The sequence below is a fragment of the Pholcus phalangioides genome, unplaced genomic scaffold, assembly GCF_987345545.1.
Source record: "Pholcus phalangioides strain wild (caught in Gottingen) unplaced genomic scaffold, Ppha-v1.0 ptg000017l_1, whole genome shotgun sequence".
Taxonomy (NCBI): Eukaryota; Metazoa; Arthropoda; class Arachnida; order Araneae; family Pholcidae; genus Pholcus; species Pholcus phalangioides.
The window spans coordinates 53,545,611-53,567,624 of NW_028301610.1; the positions used below are offsets into that span (position 1 = coordinate 53,545,611).

Sequence of the window (22,014 nt, forward strand, 5' to 3'; positions counted from 1 at the left end):
TAATCTGGGTCAATCGTTGAGCAACCATGGACCACATGTTTTCTATCGGCGAAAGATCCGGAGAGTGAGCTGGCCAGGGAAGCAATTCAATCTGGCGATTGACGAAGAACCTTTGGACAATGCGTGCCACGTGTGGTCGCGCATTATCCTGTTGAAATATGGCTGTGGGCAATCCCTGAAGGTAAGGAAGGACAACTGGCTCCAACACCTCGGAGATGTAGCGCTGGCTTTTTAAAGTACCGGCAATGCGTACTAGAGGAGTGCGAGAGTGATATCCAATACCGCCCCATACCATAATACCCGGTGCAGGAGCAGTGTGGCGGTGCATAACGCAGCTGTTCAACATCCTCTCTCCACGGTGTCTCCAGACTCGAATCCGACCATCGTGGTGTTGCAGACAGAAGCGTGACTCGTCAGTAAAGACAATTTCATTCCATTGTGCCGTCCACATCCTTCTTTCATCGCACCATTGGCGGCGGAGACGTCTGTGGTTCTGCGGCAAGGGTAGACGAAGCAATGGACGTCTTGCGGACAGACCACTCTGCTGTAAACGGCGTCGAATGGTACGCGCAGACACTGGATGATGCGGTACAGACTGAATGTGCTGTGCTATGGTTCGTGATGTGGCTGAGCGATCCGTCACTGCCATACGCACAATACGCCTGTCATCACGTGAAGTGGTGCACTGAGGTGGATGCGATCGAACACGTCGGTCCTTCGTACCCTCCTGCATCCAACGATCACATATCCGCATTACAGTTGTTTGGTTTCGTCCAACACGACTACCGATTTCCCTGAAAGATAATCCACAATCTCGGTAGGCCACTATCCTTCCTCTGTCGAACTCGGATACTTGATCAAAAGATGATCGCTGTTTTCTACGAGGCATAATTGATCGTTTTTTTGAAAAAACCACAAGAAAAACGCAATTGCCGTACTTCAAATCGTCAAAATCTCCAAGCCTTAAATAGCGCTTTGAAGTGGCGCCACGCATTAAGTAGGCCCTCCTTTTAATGTTGGGGAGAAGTTAAAGAGTGAAATTTTCGCCCCCTGTGGTCACCAGAACTCCCAAGTTCCTCTCTGGTTACAGTCCTACTCAGAATAGTTTTAAAAAAAACACCCCTTTAAAGCACTGAATCTTTCAGACAACTTTTAGAGAGTTGGACTCCATGTCCAACTATTATCTGCTTTACTCAGATATGGAAAACAAAACTTTTTCAAAAAACTTTTAGAGAAATGGCAGACATTATGGACGAAATGTATTCTGACTCCAATTGATGAAACGGTTGATAATATTTAAGTTCATTTAATTTTAGAAAACTATTTACATCGGTTAACAATATTGATTTCACATTATATAAAAGGAGAAACTATACACTTGCGCGAGAGCAACACACTGAGGAAGAAGTAGGTCACGCAAGGGAAAACAGTTCGCTTGTCCCCTTTTTTCGCCTCTGCCACCCACACATCAGGAGGTGCGCGTAAGGGGACGAGAGATGACACCACAGGACTCCCCCACCAGTCCACAACTTCATGGTAGTGGAAAGCGAAAACATACGCGTCTACCGGATCTTGTAGTTGTGGACGATTTAATGGCAGATCGGAGCGACTTGACTGGTTCAGACTTCGCTGGAGTCGCAGGTGATTCTTGAAGCATATGGGCCGGTTTTAATCGATCAATGGAGATCCACTTCTTGCTTGACCCCATCTGAAGCTGGAAAAATTTTGGCTTCCTCCCAAGAACTGCGAGTGGACCAGCGTATGGCTGTTGCAGTGGGCGCTGGACCATATCCTGGCGGACGAAAACTTGCGAAGCTTTGGGTAGGTCATCATGGACGAAGACTGACTTCGAGCTGTGATCTGAAGCAGGTTTCGGTCGAATCTGTTGGAAGTGCTCCCACAGGTTATGTAGGGTCTGCTTCTGCGATTTCGGACCTGAAAAAGAAAGAAAAAACTCTCCAGGCAAGCGGATATTAGTACCATATACTAGTTCAGCTGGGGAAGTATTTAAGTTTTCCTTGAGTGCAGTTCGAATGCCGAGCATGACCGCTGGTAATTTCTCGGTCCATCTCTCGGTAAAAGTCAAACTGCATTTTAGAGCTTCTTTCAGCTGTCTATGGAAGCGTTCGATCATCCCATTGGCTGAAGGGTGGTAGGCAGTAGTTCTATTCTTTTTCGTTCCCATGAATTTGGCCAAAGCTGAGAAAAGGAAGAGGTAAGGGCAAAGCTGAGGTAAGGGAAAAGATCCCATTGGAGATTTAGTGTGACGGCTGATTTTATATCGTTGGCACTCCATGCATTCTTTACACCACTGTGAACAGTCCTTTTTCAAAGACTTTCATATGTATGTTTCTTTACTGCGGCGGTAGTTGGTCGGGGACCAGAGTGAGCTAGATTGTGAATGGTCTGGAACACTGATTTCCGTAAGTCTTTGGGAATGTACGGGCGTACATGTCCAGTTGAGACGTCGTTTCTGTTCAGTGCTTCCATGTGCCATGTATGCATGTTTTCTTTCAGGTGGCAAAGGAGCTGAAGCGAGTGATTGGCAACCGAGATCCCACGGGTCCATCTGCGGATGGATTGGTGGGGACGGAGTGCGGTGTTGGCATGGACGGGCGCGGGCTGCCGGAGGGGGACGGACGTTTGGTTCCGTTCTGTTGCTCCTTTGAGCGATGAGTGGCGGACGGGGGTGTTCTCTCGTGGACTAGGGGAGCCGAGTGCCTCGGAATGTTTTTGCTGGGTCGGAGATCTGGCGGGCGGTCCACCTGTACTCCTTCTTGACCATCGGAGGTTTCCGGGAGCTTCCCGGAGTGTGGCTGCTTGGGATGGAGTGGGGTCCCGGCGGGACGGACCCGGTGGCTTGCGAGTCGGGGGATGTTCGCCGGGCCCGGATGTCAGGAGAGTTCTTCCAGCATGGCCCAGCCGCAAGGGACAGAGCGGAGGCCATGTTTGGTGTTATAGTTGAAACGTCGCAATGCAATGGTGGAGTTCCAGAGGTCAGAATTATTGGTTTGAAAGTCAATGAAGAATCATTTTGCAAGTGGTGAAGTTCAGGGGCGTCGGAACTGTTTCGAACCTGTGGGTGCCCGTCTTGAGATTCATATAGGAAATTTCGATTTTTGAATCAATTCTGTGGGTGCTCGAACCCGCTCTACAAACTTCCGTGGGTGCTCGAGCACCCCCGGCTCCGACGCCACTGGTGAAGTTCATCAAGTTTCTGTGCCTCAGCGAGTTCTGCATAATCTATGTCACTGGGCATTTCTATTTGCTCTAAGCGGGAAAATGCATCAGCCGCACAGTTCTTGTCACCAGAAATGAAACGGATATCGGTAGTGAATTGACTGATGAAGTGTAATTGTCGCTGTTGACGAGGAGAATTTTTATCATGCTTTTGCTGCATAGCAAAGGTCAACGGGCGATGATCTGTAAAAATTGTAAACAGTCTACCTTCAAGATTGAAACTGAAATGCTTTAGAGCACAGTATGCCGCTAACAGTTCTCTATCGTATGTGCTGTATTTGCTCTCAGCAGGTGTTAAACGACGAGAAAAAAATCCTAATGGCTCTGATTTATTATTAACATTTTGTTGCAACACTGCGCCAATACCCAAATCGGATGCATCAACGAGTAAGGACAATTTACCATGTGGATGAGCTAACAAGGCTTCGTCTGCAATTGATTGCTTACAGATTTCGAAAGCATTGTTAGTTTGCTCAGTCCATTGAAGGGGAGTAGAATCATTCTTTTTACGACCCTAAATGAGATCATACAGATGTAGTTGTTGCAAAGCTGCCTTGGGAATGAATCGCCGTAAAAGTTAACCATAGCTAAAAAACGTCATAATGCTCGAGCTGATGTTGGTTTTGGATAATTTGTAAGAACTAAGACTTTTTCGGGTGCGGGTTTAATACCCTCTTTTGAAATTAAGCAACCCAGAAATGGTAGTTCTTGAACACCAAATATGCACTTGTCAAGATTTAAAATAAGACCTTTTTCATTCAGCCTTATAAAAACTGCTTCCAAATCAGACAAGTGAGTTTCAGCGTCGGTAGAGGCGACGAGAATGTCGTCAAGATATGCAAAACATTGGAGTCCTCTCAAAGTTTCATGTATGAATCTTTGAAAAGTTTGTCCAGCATTCCGTAACCCAAAAGGCATGTATAAATACTCAAATAAACCTACGGTCTGTTATGACGGCTGTTTTAGGAATGTCGCTAGGTTCTACCGGAATTTGATAATATGCACGTTTTAAATCAATTTTACTGAAAATTGATTTGCCGTGTAGTTCAGAATCAAAATCCTGAATATGTGGTATTGGATACCTGTCAGGTTCTGTAATGGCATTCAATCGTCGGTAGTCACCGCATATTCTTGCATGGGATGAAGTAGATACCAGATTCTTTGGAGGGTGAGATAGGATCTTTCAGATGGGAAAAGGTGAGTATATTTGTTGGCTGTTTCTTCAAGGCTGGAATATTGTATGGAAGTCAAATTTCTTGAAGATAGAAGAGATCATGAAACTTGAAGAAACAGCCAACAAATATACTCACCTTTTCCCATCTGAAAGATCCTATCTCACCCTCCAAAGAATCTGGTATCTACTTCATCCCATGCAAGAATTGTGAAAATGGATATATTGGCCAATCTAGAAGAAATCTAAATATTCGAGTTCTCGAACACCGAAAGCATGTTGAGAAGGGACGGACGGATAGTTCGGCTATTGCCCAACACTGTTGGCAACATTCACATTATTTTGATAAAGCGTTTGTTTTTAAAAAAGCAACACACAATTCTGAATTGAATTTTCTCGATGGATACTTCATCAGAACATGCTAGAATTTCCTCGTTAATGATGGAAGAAACACACCACCTATTTCGTCAGCTTGGACAGGCTTTATTAACCTCAGTCGTGAAAAAACTTTCAACACTTTACAACAGATGGCTCCCCAATTCGCATCCAAAGACCACTCGGACGCAGCAAATACAAAGGCGAACTCTTCGGACGACCAGACGTAAACATCACTCTTCCACGACTCATTCGTGTGAATTCTCACACGAGCCGTTAAAACCCAAAACGGCTCAGTGATATGATTGGCTGATGAGGGAGTGACGTCAGTATAAGCGTACTAACGTGGTTTCATTAGTTTATCATATTTGGCAAGAAATTGTACTTTTCAATCTTAGAAACAAGTCGCCAAGATGACCTTATGTTGCCATCTTTCAAAACAGAACTGTATCTGGAAATCTCATGACCATGTAATCTGTATTTTACGGGACAAAACTACGTAGAACTCAGAAAATTGCAAAATTTCCCCCGTTATCACGTCATTTCTAGTAAAAATACGCATTTTGTGGATTTTCGTCTTCGAGAGAAAAAAGTTTTTTTCAAACCGTGAATTTTTAATTCTAATGAAAATTTCCCATCCATGAAATTTCTCGTTTTGAGATATTGGTTGCATTCAATACTACTGTGCTGTTGTTTCATACATGCTCGAACCGTGGCCAACTGTGGTCCTCGGACTTATCTGATGTGCCTGCGACCTCAAACTTAATTTTGTAAACATTTTCAGATCACTTGAGTGACCGCCGCACAGTTCCAGAGCACACTTAAACGGCCCGTGGCACATTTACAGAGAACTTGAATGGCTCTTGGAACAGTTTAACATCAATCACTCAAGTGACCCGCGACATATACACAGATCACTTACCTGCGGCATGGTCTAGAACACTTGAGCGAACCCGACACATTTCCAGATCATTTTAGTGATCCGCGGCACATTTTAGATCATTTAAGGGGCCTTTGGAACAGTTCACATCGCTCAAGTGGCCCGCGACACATTTACAAATCAGTCAAGTGACCCACGACATAATTACAGATCACTTAAGTGATGTGCGGCACAGTTCCAGAGCACGTAAGCGGCCTGCGGTGCAGTTCCACATATTACTCGTGGCTCAGCTCCAGATCACTCGTGGCCCGCGCTCTCCTAAAGATTGAGTATCCTTGCATTACAGTAATGTTGAAAAGAAAGGTCAATGGTAAGATTACGGTTGGTCCGTGTAATCACACGGACTTAACTTTTTTCACTTCCAAGCTTATAAGCGAAAAAAGTTTCGTCATGATTCTTATCAGTATAGTGTTTTAACAATAAGAGAGCCACTAGATCAAATGGACCCCAGGACCAGGGCAGCAAACAGATTTGGTGCCCCGGACCAGAGGGGGCGCAAATATAATCTATTAACCCCACCTTCAATATTAGAAGGACGAGGCACCAAAATGCGTGCTTGCATCGGCTAACTAAGCATCTATAATTGCGGCCCTGTCCAGAAATTTATTTTTGAGGGGAGGGGACAGAGTAATAGAGAGCAAACGATTATACCATGTTATAACATATATCTCTGTCATTTTCTTAGGTTTTGAGGGGATGGACCCCCCCCCCCCTCTCGGCACTAATGGACAATGGAAGGCTTTTACTGATTATCAGAATTTTTTTCAAAAATGCAATTTTATAATTGTCATAAATTTTCAATTGCGTATTTCTTTCATTTATTCTAAATTTTCAACAATGGGGTTATAATTAACTCTCACATTAGATTTTAATAATGTATCTCTTACAATTCTAAATTTTCATAATTTTTTATATGTTCATATTTTTAATTAGTTTTCATCATTATATATATACTGAGTATGCTGTACTAATGTGCAACATACTGAAAAAAGAAGTGCAGAACCACTGACGTACGCAAGATGGGGTTCAAAACCCCCAAGCAAAAGCCTACGCGTGGGGGGGGGGGGATGCTCAGGGAACCTATATGCCCTCCCCAAGCTATCAGTGGTTTTTTTTTTGCGGTGAAAAAAAATGAGCACCTCTCCTTAAGAAAATCCTGCGTACGCTACTGAGCAGAGACCGGGAGATCAGTAATTTGGCAGATTTTTTTAATTGCTGGAAAAGAGACGTTGACACAAAATGAAATGTTGTTCGAACAACAAACTATCAAATTAAATTCTTCGGTGCCAGTCTTTCTATGCTTTGGTTTTACACTTGAAGTATTGGAAATACTGCACAAATAAATTGAGCTATTCAAAATTTCGTTTGTTTGTATGCGCTCACGTTATCAGGTTTCACCCAAGTTTTGTGCTTTAATCACTAGAGGAATGATGGCGTGGATGGGAATACAAGCAACCTATTGTTTTTACATTGCTTTGCACTAAATATTATGGGAAAAGAGTTAGTTTTTTCAACTTAGTGAGTTCAGCCCTGACTTTAAGGATTGTAGGTGTGTTATCATTGAATTCAAGGTCTAAAAGGGTAATAACATTTTTTTTGATAGGCTACCATTATTGCCAAAAAAGCAATACTCAAATACCTTTATATTTTCAAAATTCAATGTTATTCAAAATATCTTCCACTTCTCGAATATCAAAATTCATAAGCTGGTGAATATAAATTAATACAGTAACAAAGGATAGGAATCAGACTTGTTTAGAAAAAGTTCAAAAGCACCTCCGCTCCAAATCCTAGCAAGTCTTCAGAGTTCAATGAAAATTTCACATCATTTTTGTAAATAAATCACAAAATACAGTAAATTGAAATTGAAGTATTTATTGATGAAAAAATATCAACTAATGTTCATTTACAATACGTATGATTGCAGCCACTATGCACATGCAAAGGACTTTCTAAACTTTCGATCATTTCTACTTTCTTAGCATAAAAGTGTCAAACTCCTTTTGAATGTTGTCTTTTTGGTGATTAAATGTTTCCTTTCGAGAACTGAAACTAATGAATCTCTGATATCATCTAGTGTTTTGTGGAGAAAGACCCCAGCTTTCATTTTATCTGAAAAGAGAATGAAAACAATTGTAAAATACTAGACAAGCAGTTATGATAAAAAAACATTCATTTAACAATTTATAATACAAATACAAACTGAAAGGCCACAACAGGGAAATTTCCCAAGCGAGGACTGATGCTGGGAATAGGTTTTTAACTCAAGCAAGGACGGTGAGCAAACAGATGGTGTTCCAAAAAAGATGGGATAGTTTTAAAAAGATGGCAGAACAGGTGAAACCCCATTTTCACCTTAGCATCATGCATGGAACAAAAAACATGCTACAATACACTTGAGCAGAATTGACTTCTGAGAGGAAGGGGGGGGGGGGAAACCAAGGAATTTCCTACAGAAAAACTTTGAGTTACCAACCTTTAAAATGATTGAAAATGATTACAATAGCACGTAAAAGGTGTTTTCTTTTGTAATATTTTTTTCTGAAAATATTTGAAATCATTATTATAATATATTTAAAATTTTGCTGACAAGGGAGGTGGAGGGTATCGGAGGAGGCCAAAATTCTTCTTACACAATACAGTAGATGCGGTTTATTGAAATCATGCATAATGCTATCATTTGGATATTGCTATCAATCACTAATATAAAATATAGAATGGACCAATATTGTAGCATAGGCAAAAGTTCATTGATAGTTATCAGGACTTATGGCTTTTGTTATTTTTTTTTTTTTTTGCATTTAGAAGCTGAGGTTTAACCATACTTTTGTAGGAGATTAAAAAATGCAACACCCCTCCACCCTATTGACAAACATTTCTGTATTCTGGTTGATGATTTTTGCTTGCACATGACATCGATAGGCTATCTGAATATTATTAGCTGCTATAATCCATGGATGTGTGGGATGTGTGAAGCTGCTTTTGTAATGAACTTCCGGCAATGCAGGCACACAAAAGGTAAGATCAAAAAAAGAAACTTCAAATTCTCAGTCAATTATCCAAATCCAGTTTGCTTGAAAGACTGCCTTGAGGGATCTATAGAACACATACAGTACATAAATTAAACACATGACTGAATTTAAAAAAAAAAGATTTTTTTTTTCCTCAAAACAGTCCTAAATAATGTTTTTCGACTTTTCAGAGACTTAATGACTCCTCCTGATGTTGAAAGGCACACTGCAATAAAATCAGAAAATTTTGTGCCACCCTTAGACTCCCTTTTAACAATCGCATGAATTTCAGGCGACTATTTACCCATTTTATAATCACCACGTCGACTGAGATTTGTCAAGCCCTGAGCTATATGTAAAATGGAGTTGCCCTGTTTTCATGTATCCTGTTTGACCAAGTAGGACTCAAGATCATCATTTGGCTTCTGGGTTTCTTTCGGCTATAGTTATCAATTCGTTATTGTTATCTGAAACCATACGAGTCCACATTTTGGAAGAAAAAAATATTGGTTTCTTTTTTTCTTCATTTTTTATGAAAGCCCCATTTTTTGTGATTCCAAACCAGGCCTTTGACGCTTAGAACCGAAGCTATGCCCACTTTAGAGTTGAATTTTTACCAGGATTGGCAAGTTACCTCAAATATTGCTTTTCAATATAAAAATTCTCATTGGAAATGCATATGTTAATTACATGTAATGTTCAAAGTGACTGTTATACAAAGAATAAATACTTAATATGATTGTAAAATAACTTTCTACTCTAAAGAATTATTTTGGACAATATATGTTTTCTTTCTTACAAATACACTTTTAATAAATATACACTTTTAATAAATATACACTTTTTAATAAAGCATAGCATAAATGCTGAACGAAAAACTATGGAATGATTTAATATTCTTCAATCCAAGATGATTCATGATCCTCCAAAATTTCTTTAACTGCTTATATATGTGTATTGATATAAATCATCTGCTGCACTCTTTTCATAACAGAGAGGTATTTAAAAAAGTTCTTTTACATCATATATGTAATGTTGTTTTCTGTTATTATTAAATTATCTAAATAATCACTGATATTCAAAGCGATACCCTTATCGTGTATAACATTAGAATATATCTAGCAATCAAAATAATAAATTGTAAGACTAAAATTTTCTCTAATTTGGCAGTGCTGGCTTGTACATGATGCTTAAGAAACTCTTGTAACTTAGTGCATGAGTAAGGATAAATTTTTTTACTATGATATGGTATATTTACTAGCATTTATAATGCAATGGTTTTTTGACTGAAGCTGTATCTAAATATGCAATGGGCATCATGTCCTGCCAGTTCTTTGATTAAAAATACTTGTTAAAACTCTGGATTTATATGACCTAAGATATAAAATTTTTAGGTGAGAATAAATGAGCACAATTAGTGTATTAACAGATGCTACACGAGAAATTTTAAATGGAATAAAATTTTGTGGGTAGATCAGAAAATTTAAAATATCAAAATAGATATTTTGTGCTCAGTAATTATAATTCAAAATATAAAAACATGTTAATCTACATAAAAGCGTTTTGTTATTCAACCTATCTATGAGGTTAACAAAAACTATTTGACATCAGTAAGTTTTTGACTGTTTTAATACCGAGCTAATTTCTGTGAGGTAAGAAACCTATCCCTGATCTCCTATCACACATATTTTAAATAAACAGCTCCACTTTGCTAAGTAAATTGAACACAGGTAATCAGTAGTGTAGATAAAATGAAACATATGAAAGTGTTTTTCATAATATTATATACTTATTGTGTTCAAAACATCATCCAAAAGCATTCACTTAAGATTTTGACGCTTATGTCTTTTGACCCAACCCTGGTTTTTACATCAAGTAATCTGTGAATGAAAATTTTAATGGCGTTTTATGAAGAATGTTATTTCTGACATTTTACTTGGGTTTAAAACACAATTTCTAAAAATCTATTGACTGTATCATTGCAAAATTTTATTATATTTCGCCATTTATTATTAAGTGTCATAAACCAAAACCTAAGGTGTATAAAAATCTAAGTATTTGTCTAATTGCAGTGTTTTACATACACGATATGTTAAGTGAGATTTCAAAAAATTCCCATGTACATTAATTGAGTGAAATGATACTTTTGCCAAAATTTGGGATTCAAATCGGAGTGAAAACGTAGTATAGTTGAAGTTATATGATGCATAAATGAAATATAACTTTTTTTTTAAAAAGTATAGAGAATAATTGAGGCTAAACCTAAACGTAATATAAATGAGAAAGTATTATAAATTAGTTATATAAACAGGGTTCCACTGTAAATAAGTGATTTCCCAAATTGTCTGGAAATACAATATCCTGTTCCCGGACGCTCAAAAATGTCAAGAATTTAGAAACCCTAATGTCAGCCTCTCTCGCAAGAGTTTTCTTTAGGGGCAGCACACAAGGCTTTGCACCCAGGCCGCAGTCAAGCTCGAGCTGCCCCTGGTGGAGGGGGCCATGGTACTATTTCTAATATAACATTGATTTTTAGATTGTTTCTGTAGTTTTCATGGCTATAACATTTTTGAAAAAAAAAAGGCACAATTGAATATAGAAAAATGTAGGTTAGTGTGTTAATGACTTCATTGCTACCAACATGTCATTAAATATAGAGGTATAAGCTCAATAACTAGAAAAGATGCATTAAGGAAGGGGGAAGAATCACAATTTCTTACCTCTCTGCTTTGGTAAGAGCCAAAGTAATTTTGCCAGTGCTGTACTTTGATTCCTGAACTTTCAAATAATATTATTTCAGCAGTACACTAGACATTCATCTTTCCGCTACCCTGACTTTTCCAACCTCTATGGCTAGTGCATCTGCTGGCGAAATTTCCTGACCTATGACAGACAAAGGTCTTCCACATTCATTTTGTATCATTCTGATGCTGCTTTTGATAGAAATATTTTGACTGCCTTTCCAAAGATCAAAATCTACAAAAAAAGAAAATCGTGTATTTAAAAAACACAACTCAGGGCCAGAACTGGGGGGGGGGGGGGCACAAAATTCAGAAGGGCTACTAATTTCATATGGGGAAAAAACACAGTTGCAAAATCAATAATCAAATTCTAGTGGTGGGAACAGCAAAATCACACTTGGCCCCACAAAAATCACAGTAAACCCTTACAGCGGCAATCTTGAGATATCTTGTTAAACTTGATCTATTTTATTTTGGTCACCCCGAAATATCTCTGGTTCTTTTAGCACACTTTTATAAACATAAGTGGCAATTGCGATGCACATCAGGAAAATTTTAAAAACCGCTTAAAGGGTTAAGGTTCTGGCGTAATTTCCATTTTCAGTCATTTTAAAGTTGTCGCCACTGGTGATTTCATGGTGGGGTCAACAAAAAAAAAATGTTTTAGCTTTGTGTTTGCTTTACACGCAAACAAACATATAATTTAAGAAATATGTCAGATACTAAAGATATGTTTACATAGATTAAATGAATTAATGGAAATACAGTGAACAAGCGTTATAACGACCACGTTCTTATCACTACCCAATTCTTCAACGTTTCCTATAGTGGAAAAACCATTATTTTATTCTAATTAGCTTATTTATTTAATATAAATTGAAATCAATTTTTTAAATGTATCATGATATCCTCATTGAACCTTGGTTTTCCCGCATGCTGGAAATGGACTAGACTACAAATTTCAATAAGCTGGATTCTCTCCTAATTTTTAAGGCATGCCAGCTAATGCAGGAAATAGGCTATTGTAACTTTGATGCCAGTGTCATCTTAATGCATGGGACCACCCCAGCGTGTGGGGTCGGGCCCCCCCCCCCCCAGCCTGAGGGCCTCGAGAGCAGCATGACTGAGATTCGGTTTCAATTGGACAGTAAGCATGGCAATTGGTGGGCAACAATTTGTCCTGGTGGGGGTCCCTCATTTTTTCCTAATTTTTGGTCGGTTTGGGAAGGCCCCCTCCCCCGGCACTGCGTACGCCTCTGGGGGCCGTGATGCTCTTAGAACGCCCCTGCCCAGCAATTTTAATGATGGTCGTATCACGATTTCCTTGATTCAAGGAATTTTAGGAAGTTTCTGTGCATATATCTGCATTAATAATGTCACCCCCTCCCCTCCCGATAAAACAATTTTCTCAATTTAAGGTATGGAAATGCCGGTTTTACACAATTCGTTAAATCGAAGTTCGACTACGAATAATTTTAACAAACGAATCAACTCACCCAGGATCGATGAGAATACATGCTCCTCACATTCAATTTCATGTCAATAGCTTTTCAATCAGATGATTGCGAAGAATGTCGAGCCGAGTGCTTTCACGTTCTGAACGCATCAACAGTAGAATGTATTGTTTGTTGGCCGTTTATTTTCGTCATGGAATGACAATTACGAATTAAAAACCCGAGAAAAAGCAAGCGCAAAACGTGAGGTAAAAATGGCGGTACGATCAGCGAAGAAGGAAAGCATAACCGAAAATGAAATTTCGACGCCAACCATGTACTGCCACTTTCTTCACCAAATCCCTCGCAGCCGGTAACCCATTCATTTTTGTTACATCATCGGCAGCCAATCATATCACGGAGCCGTTTTGGGTTTTAACGGCTCATAATTCTCACCACGAAGTCCTGATGACGGCTCTCCATTGAAGAGCCGAAACGCGTCGACCATTCGACCAATTAAATTTATTTGTCTTAAAAACGTGGCATTTTTTGTATAAATTAAAACTAGGCAAAGTTACTCATTTTTTGTGATAATTAGTAAATACTTATAGATTGAGAAATAAAGGCCGCCCGCTTGTGAAGCTATTTTACTACCTCTTTACCAGAAACAGGAATGTGCGAAATTCTAGAACTTCGAAAACGACTTTTGAATGTTACTCTATAATCGGGATTACACTATAAAAGTTTGTGTGAGATAAACGTTCTTTTATAAAACTTTTTAAAATAGCAGCCAATAAGACTATCGGTTGCATTTGCGTGAATATAACCGGTACGATCATTAGTTGCATTTTTAAAGTTTTATAAAAGAACTTTTACCAAACTTGTAATCCCTGCGTATGAATGTTGTTTTAAAATGTGTTTCAATAGGGGGATACGCTTATTTACGTGTAAAATAAGTTATCCCGCCATCTGATAAACCCAAAACTGAAAATTCGCAGTCATGTCTCTGGTATAATGAGGGCGATATGTTGAACATATTTGTCAAATCCTGGAATATTTTGAGATCTCTCGTCTTTTTATTTTTTTAATGGTTAATTTTAGAAATCATCATTAGTTTTCGTTTAATCGACTTCGGTTTCCTCATGGTGAAAAATTTGAGCAAAATATTGATTCAAATATTTCTAAATAAGATCACTTAGTAAAGGAACATAATTGAAAATATTTAATCGGTTTAGGGTGGTATTCACCGACATGGTTTAAACTAGTCACAATTTTTTGATAAGAGATCGACACGGATTGGTTAAATTCTGGTTTTTAACCAATCTATGTTGATCTCTCATCCAAAATTTGTGACTACAGTTTAAACTATGTCGGTGAATACGGCCCTTAGGCGGATAATATACTATAAAAGTCCTTTTATAAAACTTGAAAAATGCAGCAAATAAGATCACCGGTTGCATTTTCTAAAATGTAACCAATAACCTTATTGGTTAGATTTTTCAAGTTTTATAAAAGGGATTTTATCAAACTTAGTGTGCAATATAGTGTAATCGCGGCCTTAGTCAAATAAATCAAGTTAAAGTATGAACTTTTAATAAAAATTTTAATCGAGTTTTTTGATCGGATTGATTGACAGCCATATTCACCAACAGTTTAAACTACAATCGCAAGTGAAAGGGTTTAAGGATCGAATGAGGATTTTAACCAATCCGTGTCGATCGCTAATCGTTTAACCTGCGATTGTAGTTTAAACCGTGTTGGTGAATACGGCCATGAATCGATTAACTCAACTAAAATTTATAACTGCGATTAACAATTGATCGATTAGTCAGACCAGTCCTATTTTCCAGGTTTAAATTTTCGTTCGCTGTTTCGAGAAAGTATCTACATGAAATCAAATATATTACAAGAAAATATTTACCATTGAGAACACATTTTGTATGAATTTTACGATTCACATTTTTAAATTTTTATACGTTTGGGTTATAACGAAAACCGTGACTTTCTGATGATTCCAACCAGACCCGGAAATAGAGCCTTTGTCTGCCAGGGCAAGCACGCATTTCGGCACCCCCGTGTAATGTAGAAAGAGCAGTTTGAGGGTGAATTCGAAATCCCTTCTGGCTCGGGGCACCAGACACGCCTACTCCCTCGTAATTGTAGCCGAGATTCTGAAAATTAATTATTAGAAATTATTTAAAATATATTTTTTTATCATTACGCATTGCGTTTGATCCAAACTACCAACACTCCTGAAATAATGAAAAAATGAGTGTAATAAACTGAGTTCTAAAAATTTTTTTCCCTTCAATATTTTAATTTTCTAATCGATCACGTGCATGAAAAATTTTCACCAAATATTGCTAAGGCCAAATGAAATTAATGTTGCTACGACTGCCAAAGTATTATTGTCAAAACTTGAAAGGTTCGTAAGTTGTAGAGTTTTTGGAGAGGTCACAAATATTTTTTTTGCAGGGCAGTAAAAATCGCAAGCCCAGCAGTTAATTTCACAAATGCACTGCGATTACACGATTTCAGCCAATCACGTCTCTTGTGTATTTTACGGTAATTCCCACTACCTTAATATCGTACGATCTGTTGAGCTTTCGGTCACGAGGTGGCTTCGTTATGTAGTTACTGGACTGTATTCTGAAAGATTAACACGCTGTATGCCACACAAAATTGTTTATTTTAATTCGGGTAAGGGAAGGGTTAAAATTCCGTGGTTAATTTGGTAGCGAGTGATGAAGGTGGTAATACATTTGGAAGGGAAAAAAGAGAAATTTTCTTCATTAAAAGTATATATTGTTACAATTTCCTGTTGAAGGCTAGAGATTGTAACGTGCAGAGAAGTGATATTGAAACTAAATGGGTTGAACTTGAGAACAAAAGGGGAGGGCAACGGCCCCATTAAATGACAGGCCTGCGTAAGAGGGTTCTCATACTAGGGGATTTCAGTTACCTAGGTATTGATTGGGAGAACCTTTCATCTAGAGATCAGTATGAAAGAGACTTTCTTAAGTTGGTGCTCGTCATATATCGTCATACTTCACTGTAACTTTTCCTCGGGTAAGGTTGATAACAAAAGACTGGTTCCTTGTTTTCGGAGAACTAACTTTGATGTTTTGAGAGGAAGGTTAGCGGAAATTTTCAAAGACCGGTTGAAATCAGTAGGAGTGGTAAATCAATGGGAAGAATTTAGTACGAAGCTGTCCTCTGTTTGGCATGGCGTCATACCCTTTATTCGAAAAAAGCGTGTTTGTACATCGCACCCTTTATGGTTAACGGATAGCGTGCGTAACCTTTATCTTCTAAAGAAAAGAGCATTCAGAGAGTATAAAAGTGGGCGAGGTGAACTATTATTGTTTAATGATAAAAGAAGAGTGTTGAAGGAAGCGATAAGGGATGGTAAAAAGGAAGTTGAATCTGGGTTGGCAGATAACATTGGCTCTGACCCAAAATCATTTTTTCGATATGTCAATAATGGATGTAAGGGGACAGTTGGCCCCCCTCTCAATAGGAGGCTCTAGGGTAGAGAGCAATGTAGGCGTGTGTAGTGCTTTCAATGACTTTTTCGCGTCGGTTTTTAATGGAGATAATGATATTCGATATACGGGTGTTGCATGGGGTAATAAAACCCTCAACGATATTCAAGTAGAAGACGTGGAGGTCCTAAATCTTCTAAGAAATGTATGTGCAAGCAAACCACCAGGACCAGATGATATCTATCCCAGGGTCCTCAGGGAATGTGCTAATGAATTGTTGGGGCCAGTCGCACAGATATACAGGAGTTGGGACGATTCCCTCAGCAACTCAAGGGATTGGAAACTTGCTGATGTTGTTCCCATATTTAAGAAGGGTGGTAGAGAAAATGTGTCAAATTATCGTTCAGTGAGCTTGACAAGCTCCCTCTCGAAAATTTTGGAAATTATCATCAAAAGGCAGTTTGTGAAGTGGATAGACGAGAATAATGTATTGTAGGATAATCAGCATGGGTTCAGGACGGGAAAGTCATGTGTAACTAACCTCCTTTGCTTTTATGATCACGTGACTAAGGCTTTGGGTGAGGGCAAAAATGTAGATGTTGTTTACCTTGATTTCCAGAAGGCATTCGATCGGGTCCAACCTGGTAAACTCTTGAAGCGTTTACCCGAGATTGGAATTGGGGGCAACTTGCTGAATTGGATAGAATCATGGTTAAGAGATAGGTCTCAACGAGTTATGGTGAACGGGGAGTTCTCTGGTTTGACAGGTGTCACAAGTGCAGTTCCTCAAGGAAGTGTCCTTGGCCCCCATACTTTTTTCACTTTTTATCGATAAACTCGATCAGGGTATCGATGGGATTACTAGCAAATTCGCAGATGATGTGAAGCTAATGGACGTAATCGGGAATCAAAACGATAGGGAGTTGCTCCAGACCAACTTAAACACGATTGTAGCATGGGCAAATGAATGGAGCATGGCGTTTAGCGTTGATAAGTGCATGGTCACTCATTTTGGTTCGAACAACCCCACGGTTCTCTTACGAGTTGAATGGTGTCACTATCCCGGATGCAACTAGGGTCACCGATTTGGGAATTCTCATTGACGAGCGACTTAGGTTTTCTGAACATTGTTCAGCGGTGGTCAAAAAAGCGAATAGCATGCTTGGTCTCATTTTCCAAAAGGTCTCTCCGCGTTCTCCTAAAGTCATTCTTCCGCTTTTTCGAGGCTTAGTACGTCCTGGACTGGCGTATGCTGTAAGGTTTTGGAAACCATACCTACAGAGGGACATAGATTTGGTTGAAGGGGTGCACAGAAGAGCTACGCGTGTCCTTAATGTGCACACAGGGCTTGAGTTATGAAGAAAGACTTCATTTTTTGAATATGTTTACATTGGATGAACGCAGGTGTCGAGGAGATATGATCGAAGTATTCAAAATATTCAATGGGATGGACCATGAACTTCTTGTACACCGCCAATCGACTGCTTTTACAAGACACCAGTGTCGATTGGTGAGGGACAGTGCAAGGCTATGGTGTATCAGGGAATTTTTTCTAATAGGGTTGTTAATAAATGGAATAACTTACCCCCGAGGTAGTATATTGTAACTAGGCTGACCATATTTCCTCGAGAGAAATACGGGACATCGCCAATTATCGCCAAAAAGGATGCCAAAACCAAACAAACTTGCCAAATATTGTTGAAATAACGGAAAATCACAATGGCGGGAAATGATGCATTACTGCAAATTGCAGTGGATTAAAATGTATTCCACGAAAAAAAAAACGTTTACCAAAGCAAATGTGGGAGATTAATATCCCATATATAGTTCTATCATAAAATAATTTATGAGTTGAAAAATAATCTCAATCTTCGACTTCAATAAAGAATAAAAATTCAAGTAGGTGTCGTGTAAAATACGGGAAAAACCGGAACACTTTTGCCAAAAAGTCGGGACGGTCAAAAAAAGAGAAAATACGGGACGTATGGTCACCCTAATTGTAACACAATTGAGACGTTTAAAAAGAAATACGATAAACATGTTGGAGTAAATCGAGAAGCTATCCATACTTAGTATAAGACAACCATAAATATTCTTTATGGGCATTTTGCCTGTTGTGGCGTTGTATTTGTAATTTTACTGAGCATCAGACTGAAACTGATGACTAGAGCCCGGAGTATATGGATATGCATTTACATATTTTGGTTTTTTTTAGCATTAATGCATACGAATATTAACCGATTTAATGAAAGGCTATTTGTAGAGATATGTCAGTGTTAATTTTTTTGTTACAAATAATGTCGAAATTCTTTTGTTACTGGTATTTTTTTTATTAAGCAGCTGCAACAAACTGAAAATTGCAAAATGCCTGAATAAAAAACATGTAGAAATTATTTGCATATGCGGGTGTATAAATATACACTGCTCAAAACAATTAGGGGAGCACATAGTTTTAACAAAATTACGCAAAGATGTATACCGATAAGTAACATAAAATGAATCATCCATAATTTAAACTCTAGCAGGAAAAGGAAGAAGAAAACTTCATACGCAAATCAAAGTTCATGACGTCAAAAACCAGAAAAAGGAGATAAGGGCAGAAATCGGGATGTTGCAGAAACGTCTGTTTTACTGCCGTAACTGTGAAATTCGATTGCGCAGTATTTTTTGTTTGAGACAAGGTGACTTGAGGATGTCTCAACAACGTGATTTACCGGAATCCATGGCATGGCGTGTTATAGGCAGACTGGAATCCGGGCAAACACAACGTAGTGTCGCGGACGCTGTTGGAGTCACCAGAAGTGTTGTTGCAAGGCTGTGGAATCGATTCCAAGAAACAGGAAATGTTAGACGTCGACCATGGCAAGGTCGGCCACGCGCCACTACAGCAACTGATGACCGGTATGTACGGTTAACAGCCCGTCGAAACAACAGACAATGCTACGCAGCTGCAAAGACGGTTGCTCTTGGCAACAGGACGAAGGGTGTCCAGCCAAACAGTACGTAATCGGCTTCATGAGGGAGGGCTCTATGCACGTAGGCCAATGGTCTGCATTCCGTTGACCACACGCCACCGTGCGGCCCGAAGAAGATGGGCTGCTGAACATCGAGATTGGGAGCAACATGATTGGAGCCAAGTGCTGTTTACAGACGAGTCCCGATTCAGTCTGGAGTGTGACACCCGCGTGTTCTGGTATGGAGGGACGGGCACTCGAAATAACCCCGCATTCGTTCGTGAAAGGTCAAAATACAGACAAGCTGGTTGGATGGTATGGGGTGGAATCAGCATAGGCGGACGTACGGACCTGCATATCATTCGGAATGGCACTTTGACGGCCCGAAGGTATGCAGACGAGATACTGCGACCTCATGTCATCCCTTACGCTGGAGTCATTGGAGATTCCTTTGTTTTCCAGGATGATAATGTCCGACCGCATAGAGCTCGTCTGGTGGAGAACATGTTTGAAGCTGAAACAATACAGCGTATGGAATGGCCAGCGACCTGAATCCAATCGACGCATTGCTGTGCGACCAAGTTGCCGCCTGTTACTGTCCGAGACTTGCAGATTGCACTTCTTGAGGAGTGGAACAGTATTCCCCAAAGTCTGATCGATAACCTCATCGCATCCATGGCAAACAGGTGTGCAGCAGTCTTAGCTGTTCGAGGAGACCACACGCCCTATTAAAACTCATGCATCATGTCTAAACAGTACTTTTTTTTATCGTTTACATATAACCAAATTGTTGCCCTAAATCATCTTTTTTCCATATTTTCAAAGAATTGAAGCTTAATTCCAAATTTTTTTACGTCTTTTTTCTGTATTGCGCATTGATACGCGTGTACTATCCATTGTATGCCAATATGTGGCTGTCTCGCACGGTTTTCTTCACTTTTTTGCTTGCTCCCCTAATTGTTTTGAGCAGTGTATATGAGGGGATATTTTTTTAAATGAAATACATGTGCACTAAAAAATAGAAAAGTTGCATTTCAAAAACACATCTGCTTTTCTTTTGCATGGTGATATTTTTTCATCATTGATCATTTTTGTCGCACCACGGTCATTTTCTGCACACGAGGCCTAATTAGACCGGGGCCTACAATTTATTGCCGATTCCGAACGGCAGGCTTGTTTTTTATAGTCATCGAGAGGTTGGTGCGCTAACCCTTCGATGGAGGAGTCCCTGCTGTAGCAATTTTTTCTGCGGTCATGATTTTTTAATGCATATTTTCTCATTTTTTGTACATATTTCGGAATTTTCTACTTTCAAGATTTCTAGTGCATGTTTTGGGATTTTCAGTGCATATTTTGGCATTATAAGTGCACATTTTGTATTTTAAGTGTTTATTTTTGCATTTTTATGTGCATATTTTTGCATTTTTATGTGCATATTTTTGCATTTTTATGTGCATATTTTTGCATTTTTATGTGCATATTTTTGCATTTTTATGTGCATATTTTTGCATTTTTAAGTGCATATTTTTAGAGCATATTTTGCCACTTTTTTAGTGCATATACTCCAGGCTCTACTGATGACCAAGTTTCGATTCTAGCTCGTGGAAGTTTTTTTTCCACTCCTCGCCAGAAAATGATTTAAACAATTTTCTTTAATGCTAAATATATTTTGCGGAGTTATGAAATATGAGTACTGCATATAGTGAATTTCTTCTGCACGCTTTTGTTATATTTAAGACCAATAATGTTATAAAAACCGTAGTTATATTTTCTTAAGTTCCGATTTTTATATATTTTATAGCTGTTTACGACTAATTAACGTGCATCTGTTTATTTTTAGTCGAGAGAGAGATTTGCTATATCGAAAAATTTTTTACCAAAGTATGCAGGTTTTCTATCACATTTTCAGAAGTTTAAAATCGTTATCCGCCTTTAACTGTTTGAATACTTAAGTTTGCTTTGTATAAATTTGTTGGTTTAAAAAATAAAATCGTTAATATAACATTGAAAATAGCGCGATTGCACATTTGAAATATCTCGCGGAACACGGATGAAAATCTATCTTGTGTTTGTACCACTGTTCCGCGATCAGATAGGAAAATGAAGATATCGTTGAATTACGAAAATTATCGTAGAGAATGAAGCAACGTGATTAGCAGTGTGGAAAAAATCGTGTAATCGCGGAATAGCGATGTGATTGCGGAATATGCAGCCCGGCCCCGACTATACAGTACGGCCAAACATCGTAATCCGACAGCATATTTCGCAAATGCACCGCTATTACACAATTTTTTCGTATTTTCAAATAAACAGAAAAATTATTGTATAATATATATATACTTATATTATGCACGTTAATTAGTCGTAAACAGCTATAAAATATTTAAAAATCGGAACTTAGGAAAAGAAAAGACACTAAAAGCAAACTATACGTTTTTTTATAACATCATTGGTCTTAATTTCTTCTGCATGCTTTTGTTATAATATTTAACTGATTTACAGTACTTGTATTTTAAGAGTCCGCAAAATATATTGTAAAATGCATTGCATCAGCAAAAAGAATTAAAATTTTTAAATCATTTTCTGACGAGGAATAACTTTCTAAAACTGGATTCGAACCTTGGTCTTCAGGTACGCAGTCCGATATACTATCAGCTACACTAA

General features: G+C 38.7%; 1 protein-coding gene and 1 long non-coding RNA gene across 3 annotated transcripts in view; one reads left to right on the forward strand and one right to left on the reverse strand.

The window, feature by feature from the left end:
* Positions 1 to 22,014, forward strand: part of LOC149074116 (uncharacterized) — a 65,611-nt gene that overhangs the window by 39,946 nt on the left and 3,651 nt on the right. The window lies entirely within an intron of this gene.
* The window catches only part of LOC149074117 (uncharacterized), a 420,692-nt gene continuing 406,263 nt past the window's right edge, over positions 7,586 to 22,014 (reverse strand). For both annotated transcript variants that reach the window (XM_089246242.1, XM_089246238.1), the window contains 2 exons: positions 11,458 to 11,713; positions 7,586 to 7,838 (listed from right to left, as the gene is read on the reverse strand). The gene's annotated coding sequence lies outside the window, so the exon portion shown is untranslated. The remainder of the gene's footprint in view (positions 7,839 to 11,457; positions 11,714 to 22,014) is intronic.